Below are 12,546 nucleotides of genomic sequence, written 5' to 3'. Positions count from 1 at the left end.
ATTTTAATTCTTGTTTTTTCACGTTTCTTTAAAAATGTTTCTATTTGACGGAAAAGTCCATTGAAATTGTTTGAATGTATTTGAAATGAAAACCTTTGATCTCATGAAGGTTTTTACAGAGTACGGAGCAGAACTTTCACCCTTTAATTTGATACTGCACATAAAACACACTGTATATTTTTCTTTGTGGTATATATGTGATGAATTTGATACACACTATTTATGCTTCATTTGGACTGGAATGATATCAGTCATCCACATGAAGTAATGTGCTGTTATTTCTTCTACTAGCAACTTACACTAAACTGTAATGTTATATTATACATTTATGTACTTTCTAAGACAACTGAAGTAAACTTAAAATAACTCTGTACCTCATCTGAGCATTGAACCTGTAACCCGCTGGTCTTGGTCCTAAACCATACTTTTCTCCTAACACCAAACCCATATCCAAACCCTGTCATATTATAGTCCACGTTTCCATGCTGATTCGGGAACCCTTTATGTTTTTACTTGACATCACCTGTGTGTCAGTGGTTGAGTTAAATATGTCTCCAGGTTGTGTTGTGTCCCGGGGGAAAGCTTGACATCTCAGAGATCTCGGAGACCTTTTCAGTTTTGAGAAATCCTGACAATATTTGATGGAGTCAGTAAAAGGAAAACATCCTCGAAACAGGGGGTGCTTATTATATTGTTCACTTGGGTCTCAGAGGTGCAATTTGACTTTAATGCATAGCCAAAAGTCTTATGGACCCCATGTCGGTGTTTCAATCAGCAATTTGAGTCCTAAGTGCTGACCTGGGCGGACGAGTGGAAGGACACCTGCGGTGCAGTGGTTTAAGAGCTTCTACAAAATGAGAAGCTCTATATGATAGAGAGTGGAAACAACTATTAATCATCCGTCTATTTTAACTGTGTTGTTTTGCACTAGTTACGTGGGGGGGGAAACATTTCTTATCATGGTGTCTCACACATAAGAGAGTGTCGAAATTAAATGTGTTGAGAGGCTTTTCCATGGAGTGTTGAAATAAAGAAATGTTTGCACGTTCAGCATTAATAATAACTTTACAGTAGGCACTGAGGAACTATTATGAAATATGGATCTTAGGTAGAAAACATTTCATTTAGGAGAAGGAAATGTTTCTTTTTTTAAATGATGGTTATAGATCAAAGAATGAGTTATAACACTTAACAGTTCAGTTATAAAACTGCACTTTTCAACATACTGTTATTAAATTAATAACAGTAGGATTACAAATTAAAAGGCTGATGATTGCAATATGTTTGAGTTAAATTTTATATATCGATAACTGTTATTACTAAGTTGTTACAGTTTACACCGTTATTGTGGTCTTGTGAATTGTTTTACATTTTAAGACTAAACATGCCTTCTTAAAGGGAATATAAAACTGGCAGTTAATAAATATCCCCATTTAATCAACTGTCTGAGGTAATTGCAGAAAACAGTGCAATATATCAAACAATGAAAACATTTAAATATTCCTTGTAAGTGGTTTCAACGTTTCTAAGATGTCCACCATCCTCAATTACCTCTTGAGGAATTCTTTAATTTCATTTATATTCAGAGAAGTGTGATCCTCTGGGGACAAAGTGCCTACAGGGTCCAGAATTATCATCTAAAACACAACATCACATATGTAAATGAACATAGTGTTATTGTTGGAAAGTGTCCGTTTTTCCACTGTCTTGGGGGCTTTCTTTCTTTTGATCTTAATCATCAGCGCCTGAAACGATAATAGATATTTGCCAATGTCCCTGGTGAGAGTCCATATTAAAACGCCACAGCGCAGGACAAGAAGGCAGTGTGGTATTGCCCACGGGATGACATAATGAAATGTAATCAGGAAATACGGGGACATTCTGTATCTAATGCAGTAAATCAGTGTTACCATTGTTGTGTTTCTTGTGCTGTTATAGTCATATCGATTTCATGTTTTAATGTTTATGTGTTTCTTCATGAATCAGAGCGTTTTATTTATGTTCAGGTAAGACAACTGCAACAGTCGGACTAAACCTTTAAAATGTCACTCTAACATTAACTTTCCACAAAAAGATGTGCTACAGCAGAAAAAAAGATGAATGTTGATTTAGTTTATGTGTGTAAAACTCATAATATTAATGCCTTTTAATGCCTTTTTTGAATATGGTATTTTCCATTCTTCAAACCTAGAGATTCCCCTTCCAGTGTATGTCAACGTTTGACTCAATCCCAGACGACCTACATAACTTCGTATGAACATGACAGTACTGATAAGAATCTCTACTGTTATCTCTATTGTATCGGGTGAGTAGTGGTAACGTGGAACAGGTAGCCAAGTGGGACACTTATTAAGCTTTGTAATGGATATCTTTAAGTGTGTACAATAACATCAATGCCTGTGTGTCAGTGAGTAAGTTTGTGATGATAAACAATTGGTTCAATGGGTATGGCATCATCATTGTGGGCGTGGCATCTCATGTAAGGACACTTGTCTCCAGAGGCATAATGGTAAGTAAAATTACATAGTGCTCTGAGGTAAACAATGTTGAAGGTATACTTCGGGATTTTTGCACTTTAGCTACAGTACTTCCCCAGAGTCAGAATAACTTGTGGATACAATATTTATGTCTCTGCGTGGGACACCAGTTTGTCAAACTGGGACAGTTTCTGTCAAACTGGGACAGTGTTACTGTCAAACTGGGACAATGACTGGGGCACCATGTTCTCAAACTGGGACATCTGTTACTGTCAAACTGGGACATGACTCAAATATGACTTCAAACCAGTCATTGTTACTGTCAAACTGGGACACCATGTTAGTCATTGGGGCTCACAAAACTACCAAATAACTTCCTTCATACTGGACAATGTTAGTCAAACTGAAAATTATTCAAACTGGGTTACCCTGACTCAAACTGGGAAAATGTTACTGTCAAACTGGGACAGCCTCACTGTCAAACTGGGAACCCTGTTACTGTCAAACTGGTATCCCTTTAAAGTTATAAAAAAATATTCAGTGTCTCATTACAACATATTTTGTAATGGGATGTAATTGTGAATCAAAATGACTGTAAATGATTTTCATACTACCTTTTAGAATATTTACATTTTGACAGTGTTCCAGTATTCCAGTCGCATACTGGGGCACCATGTTACTGTCAAACTGGGACACCCTGTTACTGTCAAACTGGGGCATCATGTTACTGTCAAACTGGGACACCGTGTTACTGTCAAACTGGGACACCGTGTTACTGTCAAACTGGGACACCCTGTTACTGTCAAACTGGGGCACCATGTTACTGTCAAACTGGGACACCATGTTACTGTCAAACTGGGAGACCCTGTTACTGTCGAACTGGGATACCATGTTACTGTCAAACTGGGACACCCTGTTACTGTCAAACTGGGACACCATGTTACTGTCAAACTGGGACACCCTGTTACTGTCAAACTGGGATACCCTGTTACTGTCAAACTGGGACACCCTGTTACTGTCAAACTGGGACACCATGTTACTGTCAAACTGGGACACCATGTTACTGTCAAACTGGGAAACCATGTTACTGTCAAACTGGGGCACCATGTTACTGTCAAACTGGGATACCCTGTTACTGTCAAACTGGGATACCCTGTTACTGTCAAACTGGGACACCATGTTACTGTCAAACTGGGACACCCTGTTACTGTCAAACTGGGGCACTCTTCTAGATGGAGAAAAAAAGCTAGCATAGCTGCAATTTACTTAGAAATATATTACCTCACCAACATTAAACACCCTAGCTAGCTATATACATAACCATCCAGGTATATAACATAAAATGTTGATTCTGCTGTATTTGACTCAGGTGACAATAAAACTGTAATTGAAATTGTAGAGGGGTGAAAGGGTCTTTCTGGTTGCGTTCTACAAAATGTGCACTAGAGTGTAGAGTTGAGAATGTGCTGATAGGCCTAGATGTAGTTCATTTTGTTTATAGGCTATACAATTAAATATACATGGTATCATTATAATAAAATGTGGTAATAGTCATATTAATAATAATAATAATAATAGTAATCATAAATTATAATTATAAATGTTTCATAAACATACCTAAATAATGTTTTTATACAATAAGTTGTATGAATAATTGAAGTTTAGCATTCAAATGTTTAAATATATATACTCTCTCATTTCTGCTCCTTTACAATTAAGAATTAAGAGTCCCTCTTTGCCAATCAAGGTGTCCCAATTTACCATTATCAACAAAAACATGTGGTCTCAGGACATTTTGGGCTTGAAGAGTCATCCATCCTGTGTTTAATATTTCTTTCTTTTAATTTATTTTGTGTAGTTTAGTAGAGTTCTTAAGCTATTTAGAATGGTATCATGTCAGAGGTTAAGATTCTGAAAGGTGTTCAGCAAAGCACATTTTCAGAAAGTGTCCCACTTTACCAATACTCACCCTATTGGATTTTTTATTTCACCTTTATTTAACCAGGTAGGCTAGTTGAGAACAAGTTCTCATTTACAACTGCGACCTGGCAGTTATAAGTAACGCTTGAAGGTTTAACGCTGTAATATCCAGTCGCGAACCACAGCGTCTCGAAGCAATGGATGTGTTGACAGAGAAGGAGGTGACCTCACGGTTTGGCAGCCAACAAACTAAAATTAAAACAACAATTCAAATGGTTAATTTTGTCACTCACGATGCTGCAATAAAAGTGTCAATTATGCAGCCCAGTTGCTGAAACATGAATTTCTGTGGGTCTTGTTTAAATGCCATATTTCACAGGCATCTCTGAAATCAGTACCAGATGTTGTCATCAGCTCCCCTTCCTGCTTCCTCTGTCCAATTCCCACCAAGCAGTGGAACGTGACACTTTCCCTGGAAAATACAATAAAATAAAGAAACTAATGCACAGATATTTCCTTTCACAAATTATTTGACCCTCGCGCACTTGCAGAAAGTACAAGTCTCATGTACATATATTTGAATTAAAAGCATAGCAGCACATTGCATTAAATCCAGAGCCGACAGCTACCACTGGGTTTTCATCGTGTACCTGGCCGGGGTGATTTATGCGAGGACGTAGCGCTCATGCGTGTAATTCCTCCTCCTATCCTTTCGGCGGCCCGTGTCCCCAGCAGAAGATGGATGGCGTGTGTGTCGGTGTGTGGATCTCAGGATCCATGAATCGGCCCAATAAACGGAGACTGTTGACACATCCACCAGGTTCTTGTTGGGATTTACAGTATATTCCTTAAGGAGCGGTTCTTATACAATTCCTATACTGCATTATTCTAGATAAGTAAGTAAATACGTAGATTTTACCACTAACAAAATACTGTTGTTAATAAATTGGAAAATCATTTCTGAGTTTGAATATAGTTTGAAAAAACGGATCAAGGCATAGCTTACCCTTTTTCCCCCCAGCTTTCAATTGGTCGGTGTGAGTGTTGTAGTGAGTTGGCTGCTGGGAGCTCTGACCTTGTAAAAACACACCTCCTCAAACAGGGCTTTGGATTGTGACATCACTCCCACAAGTGAAGGAGCAGCTGGATTAGTCCCCTGTGCTAAATGAGGCCCAGGCTCTTTTGCACTGGAAGCTAATTGTGTCTCTTGTTGCTGGAGTTGTGTGTGGTTTCCCTGTGTAGCTCAAGCCCCTGCTAAGACCACACTCCTGGCCCCGCTGCAAGGCTTGTACTGCAGATACCCTCACCCTTCGGGGCGGCAGGGTAGCCAAGTGGTTAGAGCATTGGACTAGTAACCGGAAGGATGCAAGATCAAATCCCCAAGCTGACAAGGTAAAAATATGTCATTCTGCCCCTGAACAAGGCAGTTAACCAACTGTTCATAGGCCATCATTGAAAATGAGAATTTGTTCTTAACTGACTAGCCTTGGTAAATAAAGATAAAAGAAATACCTAAAAATCACTCTGTGTGGGTGCACGTGTGTGTTTGCTTTTAGGGAAAATTATAACCATAGATATATTATTATAGATGTATATAGCTATTCCTCTCACATAAAACAGGAACTAAAATACAATGACAAACAGTGTTTTTCTCCGACAGACCCCACTCTTGTAACCAGTTTAATTCACTTATATCCCTTTACAATGCATAATACTGTATGTTTTCTCATAAACCTACAGTATGTGATTCCCTGAGAATGATTTCAAGTACAGGCAATGGGGGCTAAGCTAAGAACCAGTAAAAGGTGTGAGGGAACGCGGATGAAGTGAAGAGCTCAGCTCCTGCGACCACCTGCAGTCCTAAATTGGGCAATTAGAGCAGCAAAGGGTTTTCTTTGTGGGTAATACTCTGTAATGAGTTCAACAGTTCAAATCTGCCCAAGACCCCACCTTCACCCTCACAACCCCCCTCCAATAAAAAATAAATAAATAAATCTACATGAGAAAGACAGAGCGCCTTGACATCGCATCACAGCAGCCTTGCGTTCGGCCTGTCATTCTCTTTAATCTGGCTCATCCTCCACCTGTACCATCAGTACTCTCCATTCCCCTCTTCCTATGATTCATTGACCAGATCCCCAAAGCTGCAACCAGGTTCTGCAAATCCCCCTGTTCTAATTAAGATTTCTCTCACCCCCACTTGTGGTTTTTTTCTCAGAGCCCAGCTCCCAACACGGCCTGAAAAGTTCTGCGTCTGACACGAAATCAATGGAGCCCGGGCAACTGGGGCTCAGGTATCGGATTTCAGGTAGGCCCAGAGGTGCGCTGCCTGGGTCCAGGCTGCAGCGCCGAGCTGTCCACAGCCGTTAGCACAGTGCATCCGAGATGTGAAGTCTTTGGCTGCTGGGTAAAAATGTCAAGCACTAATAGGTTCCGTTGTGATTAGCCGAGATGGAGTTCAAAAAATCCTCAATAGAAAATCTGTTAGAAACGATCTTTATAAGGTCTTAGGGTCCCCCGACCCCCGACCCCCCCCCCATTCTTCTTTTTTATTAGGCGCTGCTCGTCTCTGGAGACACAAAGAATGATGTTAATAAATAAATAAATACATGTTTCAAATATAAGAATAGTGGACTTGGACGGTGTAAAGCTCAGGTCCGTTGTTATGACCATAAAGAATATTCAGGAAGAGATCTCCTTAACCCCATGATGCTCTCATTTTGAGGAATGTTTTCCACCCCTCTGAAACTGCTCCAAGATATAAACCTTATTCACACTTTTTTTTCTCACTTGTCTTTTTCACCTCAAAGTTTCAGTAGGGGGATCTGACCTTTATAGCTCAAGGGCATCTTTGAGAGAAAATATATTTTATTTAGCGCTAGATATCTGGTATTACCTGGAGATGGGAACAAGCCTCTTCGATTTTTGGTGTCTGAGTCATCGTTTTCTAACATGAAATCTATCCAAATAAACTATTGATAACGCGTTCCAGAAGTAAACTTATTAGGCTAAATAATACTGAATAATAATAAGGTATCTATTACGACAGACAATACAATATACATCATTACAGTATACGTTACATTATTTGACTCGGACACAATCATTTTATATAAATAATTCTAGTTGTATTTATTTCAAATGCCAATCAGTAAAATGATCTGCTGCCACTGTAGTATGTAAACAGTTTGAAGGTTTGAAGGTTGTGCAACATTGTTAACCGTTTCTCATCAAAATAAACTTTATCTATGACTTTTGTCTTCAACCGACTTTGAGAAACATTGTTTCCATTCTTCACTCTTTCACAATTTGTCTTCTCCGTCTTTGAAGCATTTGGGTTCTATTTCTGAAAGCCCCAGTGAGCCTCGTCCAACTACTTCATCAAAGCACAAGCTGGAGACACTTTGAAAGTCTCACATAAGGTAGTCTATGCTTTTGTCACAGAACTGTTTCTCTCCATCACGAGCGAAGAGGGACTTGTCAGTTGTCCTGTAGCTGCCTGTCGTACTATAGGTCAAGGCGTCACTGGACCCCCAAATCGGCCCTAAGAGTGCACTTAATGAAGAACATGAAGGATGACAATTTATAAACAATTTAACAACCTTGCGGCCCGCCAAGTCAAGGGCATTAAATACTGTACATGGACGTGCCTTTAGGCTGGAGGGTGCAGATGTTGGGTTATGTCGTGGGACAGTTTAATGTTCAGCTGGGAACAGGATTCTACATCCCTTATTGCTCTCTATATTAAGGCTGTGGTGTCCGATGCCTGTCACAGATGGGAGATATATTCATCAAGGACTAGGCAGGGGTCATGCCGTGTACACCATTATAACAAGTTAGACTTCCATACGTTTGTTGGACGGCTGTTTTTCGACAGTGAAAACATAGGGTACTGTGGGCCTAGGTCACAATGTTATTTGTGGATGATTGTTGGATCCAAGAAGATAAAACATAATTGTATGCAGAGCCTGTGGTGTAGAGGTAATGTATATATATATATATATATATATATATATATACACTACCCGCCATCGACTGGGGCTCAATCCCCATGTTTATCCCACTTACCCGTCTCCTCCTCTGATTTCAGTACCGTCACAATAAAGTGTCAAAATTACAGAAGTAGGCTAAGATTTCTTTTTTAAATGATTGAACATAGTTGCAAGGCCTGAAATGCAATTTTATGTGTCTCTAATACCTTTATATTAAACTGTGCCTGCCAATGTAAATAAATAGGTACGCTTACTATAAAGTGGAACCCCCACGATGCAAAGCAAGCATTGGGGATATACTTCAAAAGATCCACATATGCACAAACCCTCAAGGTATCGTCTGGGATCATTTTGATCGAGCCCAGAGGCATATATATTTAATTTTTTATCATAGCCCGAAGGTAGTTTATTACATTTGTGCAATTTTTCATGACTTCATGTCAATCAACTTGCTCTTAACAAATCTAAATCATTGTTTAGTGATTCGGTATCAATATGGGCTTATCAAAAATGAAATAACCTGCAGATATGGAGTACATTACAGTATGCACTCACCTATGGTTATAACTGGTTGTAACTACGTATGACCATTTAAAAAATCTAAGTGAACTTAGATACAGTATATGCTTAGTTGCTGTCAAAACAGCTCATAAAAGTCTGCCAGTTGTATCAATACTTAATACAGAAACCAGCTACACTCTGAATGTGCACAAAATGCTGTATTGGTGTGTATTCGATGAAAAATAGTTATTCTACTGAAAAGGTGATGTAAACACCTGAATTCCTATAATATTCACCAATAACTTGTTATGATATTTTGGGTGCTATATCATTTGGTTTGAAGTGACTTTTTGAGGCATGCTGCAATAGCACATACCACTCGCATTGTTTCACTAAAAGCAATGCTACTGCTGGCTGTGGGGTGAGTAAATAAAGAAAACTAAGCCATATTTTTGGTCAGTGTCTCTCAGGATCAATTTTTCAAGTGAATTGAATATATTTTTGTCAGTAAAATGAAGTATATTGCAAATAGTTGTTTACTGTCTGTTTAAAGGGGAAGTTCGCCCATTTTTACATGTAGACTAATTTTCGTTCTTTCTGTAATTTTAGTTGATCCCCAAAACCATTCTTTGATTTTATGTTTCATTACAGAGAAAATTGGCCTTCACTTGCCTTTGACGACAATACATTGTGAAAATGTGTCTACAGCATGTTAGAAAAGGTTCCAAAAGACTCCAAACCTACTCATATTACACCAGAATCCATTCTGAACCATGTCTCTGCACTTGTTGTTTTGGAACATTTTTGGAAATGTTCCACTGTCCCATAAATTCACATTTGCCTCTTTTTGTTGTTGTTGTAACCAGCATCATTCAAACACGGATTGATGGCACAGTGGAACATATATATATATATATATATATTTGTGCAGCAACATCATTCATACTGGGATTCTGACGTAATATGAGTTGGTGTGGAGTATTGTAGTGTTTTCTAATATTTGCATATTGCATTATAGTCAATAGCAAGGGATGACCAGCAAAACTTGACAACCAACTTTCTCTGTAACGAAACAAAATATTTAAATAACGGTTTGGGGGATCAACAAAAAGCACAGAAAGAACGAAAATAAGACCACATGTTAAAATGGGTGAACTTCGTTCTTAACACATACATTTCTATTTACATTTACATAGTAGTCATTTAGCAGATGCTCTTATCCATCGCAACTTACAGCTAGTGCATTTATCTTAAGATAGCTACTGTAGGTGGGACAACCTGCAGAGAGCTAGGACCAAAGTAACAAAGCCTACCATCAGTAACACACTACGCCGCCAGGGACTCAAATCCTGCAGTGCCAGACTGCTTAAGCCAGTACATGTCCAGGCAAGTCTGAAGTTTGCTAGAGAGCATTTGGATGATCCAGAAGAAGATTGGGAGAATGTCATATGGTCAGATGAAACCAAAATATAACTTTTTGGTAAAAACTCAACTCGTCGTGTTTGGAGGACAAAGAATGCTGAGTTGCATCCAAAGAACACCATACCTACTGTGAAGCATGGGGGTGGAAACATCATGCTTTGGGGCTGTTTTTCTGCAAAGGGACCAGGACGACTGATCTGTGTAAAGGACAGAATGAATGGGGCCATGTATCGTGAGATTTTGAGTGAAAGCCTCCTTCCATCAGCAAGGGCATTGAAGATGAAACGTGGCTGGGTCTTTCAGCATGACAATGATACCAAACACACCGCCCGGGCAATGAAGGAGTGGCTTCGTAAGAAGCATTTCAAGGTCCTGGAGTGGCCTAGCCAGTCACCAGATCTCAACCCCATAGAAAATCTTTGGAGGGAGTTGAATGTCCATGTTGCCCAGCAACAGCCCCAAAACATCACTGCTCTAGAGGAGATCTGCATGGAGGAATGGGGCAAAATACCAGCAACAGTGTGTGAAAACCTTGTGAAGACGTTTGACCTCTGTCATTGCCAACAAAGGGTAACCTTTCTTTAACTAGGAAAGTCAGCTAAGAACAAATTCTTATTTTACAATGTAGTGACTCCACTAGCACTGAGATGCGGTGCCTAAGAACGCTGCGCAACTTGGGAGTGTGTGTGTGTGTTTGCGTGTGCGCGTGTGTGTGTGTTCGTGCAAGTTGAAAAAACACTTTGACTCACCCTACTTGTAGAGAAACACCAACGCCATCCACTCATGTTGACAAGACAGTCTATGACGATTGTCATACAGTACATGCTTTACGTTTTTTGTTGTCCTAGGCTACTAGGCTAAAAAGCTTGCTCGCTAGCCTAACTTCCCTTTATGGGCAATGAACAGCCAGCTAGTTAACATTAGCTGACTGCATCTAGCTACATTTGGAACTTCCATCCTATCAGGCCAGGAGCACAATGTGTGAATTTATGGTTGGAACAGAATCACCACTATAATCTTTGGCCAGCACAGAGAATTAGGTAAAACCGCATGTCCAAATCCCTACCTCCATCCATGGCTAATTTAGGAAAGGGCCAATTCTAGCTAGCTAGCCACGGGATGCAACAATTAAAGTTTGTTCCGTCAATGACGTTTTGCTTTTGTTGTGATGTGATTGCAATCCAAACTGGCTTCCCTTGACACTGCGCCAGAACCATTCACAGATGGGCTTACTCAGTTAATCTCAACAATTATTGGCTAGTATTGGCTTCCTTTGACACTTGACACTGTGCCAGAACCATTCACAGATGAGCTCACTCAGCTCATCTCAACGATTATTGGCTAGTATTGGCTTCCCTTGACACTTGACACTGCGCCAGAACCATTCACAGATGAGCTCACTCAGTTCATCTCAACGATTATTGGCTAGTATTGGCTTCCCTTGCATTCACTGCTATGGGTGGCAACAATGTCATGCTCTTTTTGACCAGACAGTATCAGATAGATGGGCTACATATACAGAGACAGAGTGGCGCTTTTTCGCTCACTCAGATGGTTTCTCCGGTTAGATGCAATCAGTCTCTTAAGAATTGAAGGGAAATTATGAAACACAGAGATGAAAGAAAATGTATTTGATGTTTTGTTTGTTTTTAATTGGTCAGTTCTGGGCGGAAGCCTGGCTTCCCTTTGCATCCATGAATACATACCACTTTGTTAGTTCACGATAGGCACGTTTTATGTTCGTTTTTTACTTCAAAATTTGGGAAACTATATGATACTATAATCAAATGATGGTAAATTAGCTTTTTAGTGCTCATGTAGATTGTACTTTGCAAAAAAGCTGCATGTCCTGTAATTTTTTTTTGTACACGATATGCAAATTAACTGTAATTCTGCTAAAAGAACAGTCCGTTTAGGTCTATTTTTTTCAGTTAACATTAATCACATGTCTAATGATGTTTTGATAAGACATAAGTTGACATTTTGCTATGCTGCTTTTATCAATTGTTTCTTGCTGGGGTCAAAATAACCCCAGTTAGTAATCGATGTCTATAAAATATGTTGGTAGCTTGAGGGTTAAGATCCACTCTCTGACCCATACAACTATTCGTTCCATAATCACCTTGGACTTGCAGAATTATTTTACTGCTGGTGGAGCAACCTTCCCAACCCTCCCAAGCTGTTCTGGTTCTAAATGAATTTCCTGTCATGCAGTCTCAGAAATGTCAACACTC

The sequence above is a fragment of the Oncorhynchus tshawytscha genome, linkage group LG08, assembly GCF_018296145.1.
Source record: "Oncorhynchus tshawytscha isolate Ot180627B linkage group LG08, Otsh_v2.0, whole genome shotgun sequence".
In the NCBI taxonomy this organism is placed as follows: Eukaryota; Metazoa; Chordata; class Actinopteri; order Salmoniformes; family Salmonidae; genus Oncorhynchus; species Oncorhynchus tshawytscha.
This window is presented reverse-complemented; position numbering follows the sequence as displayed.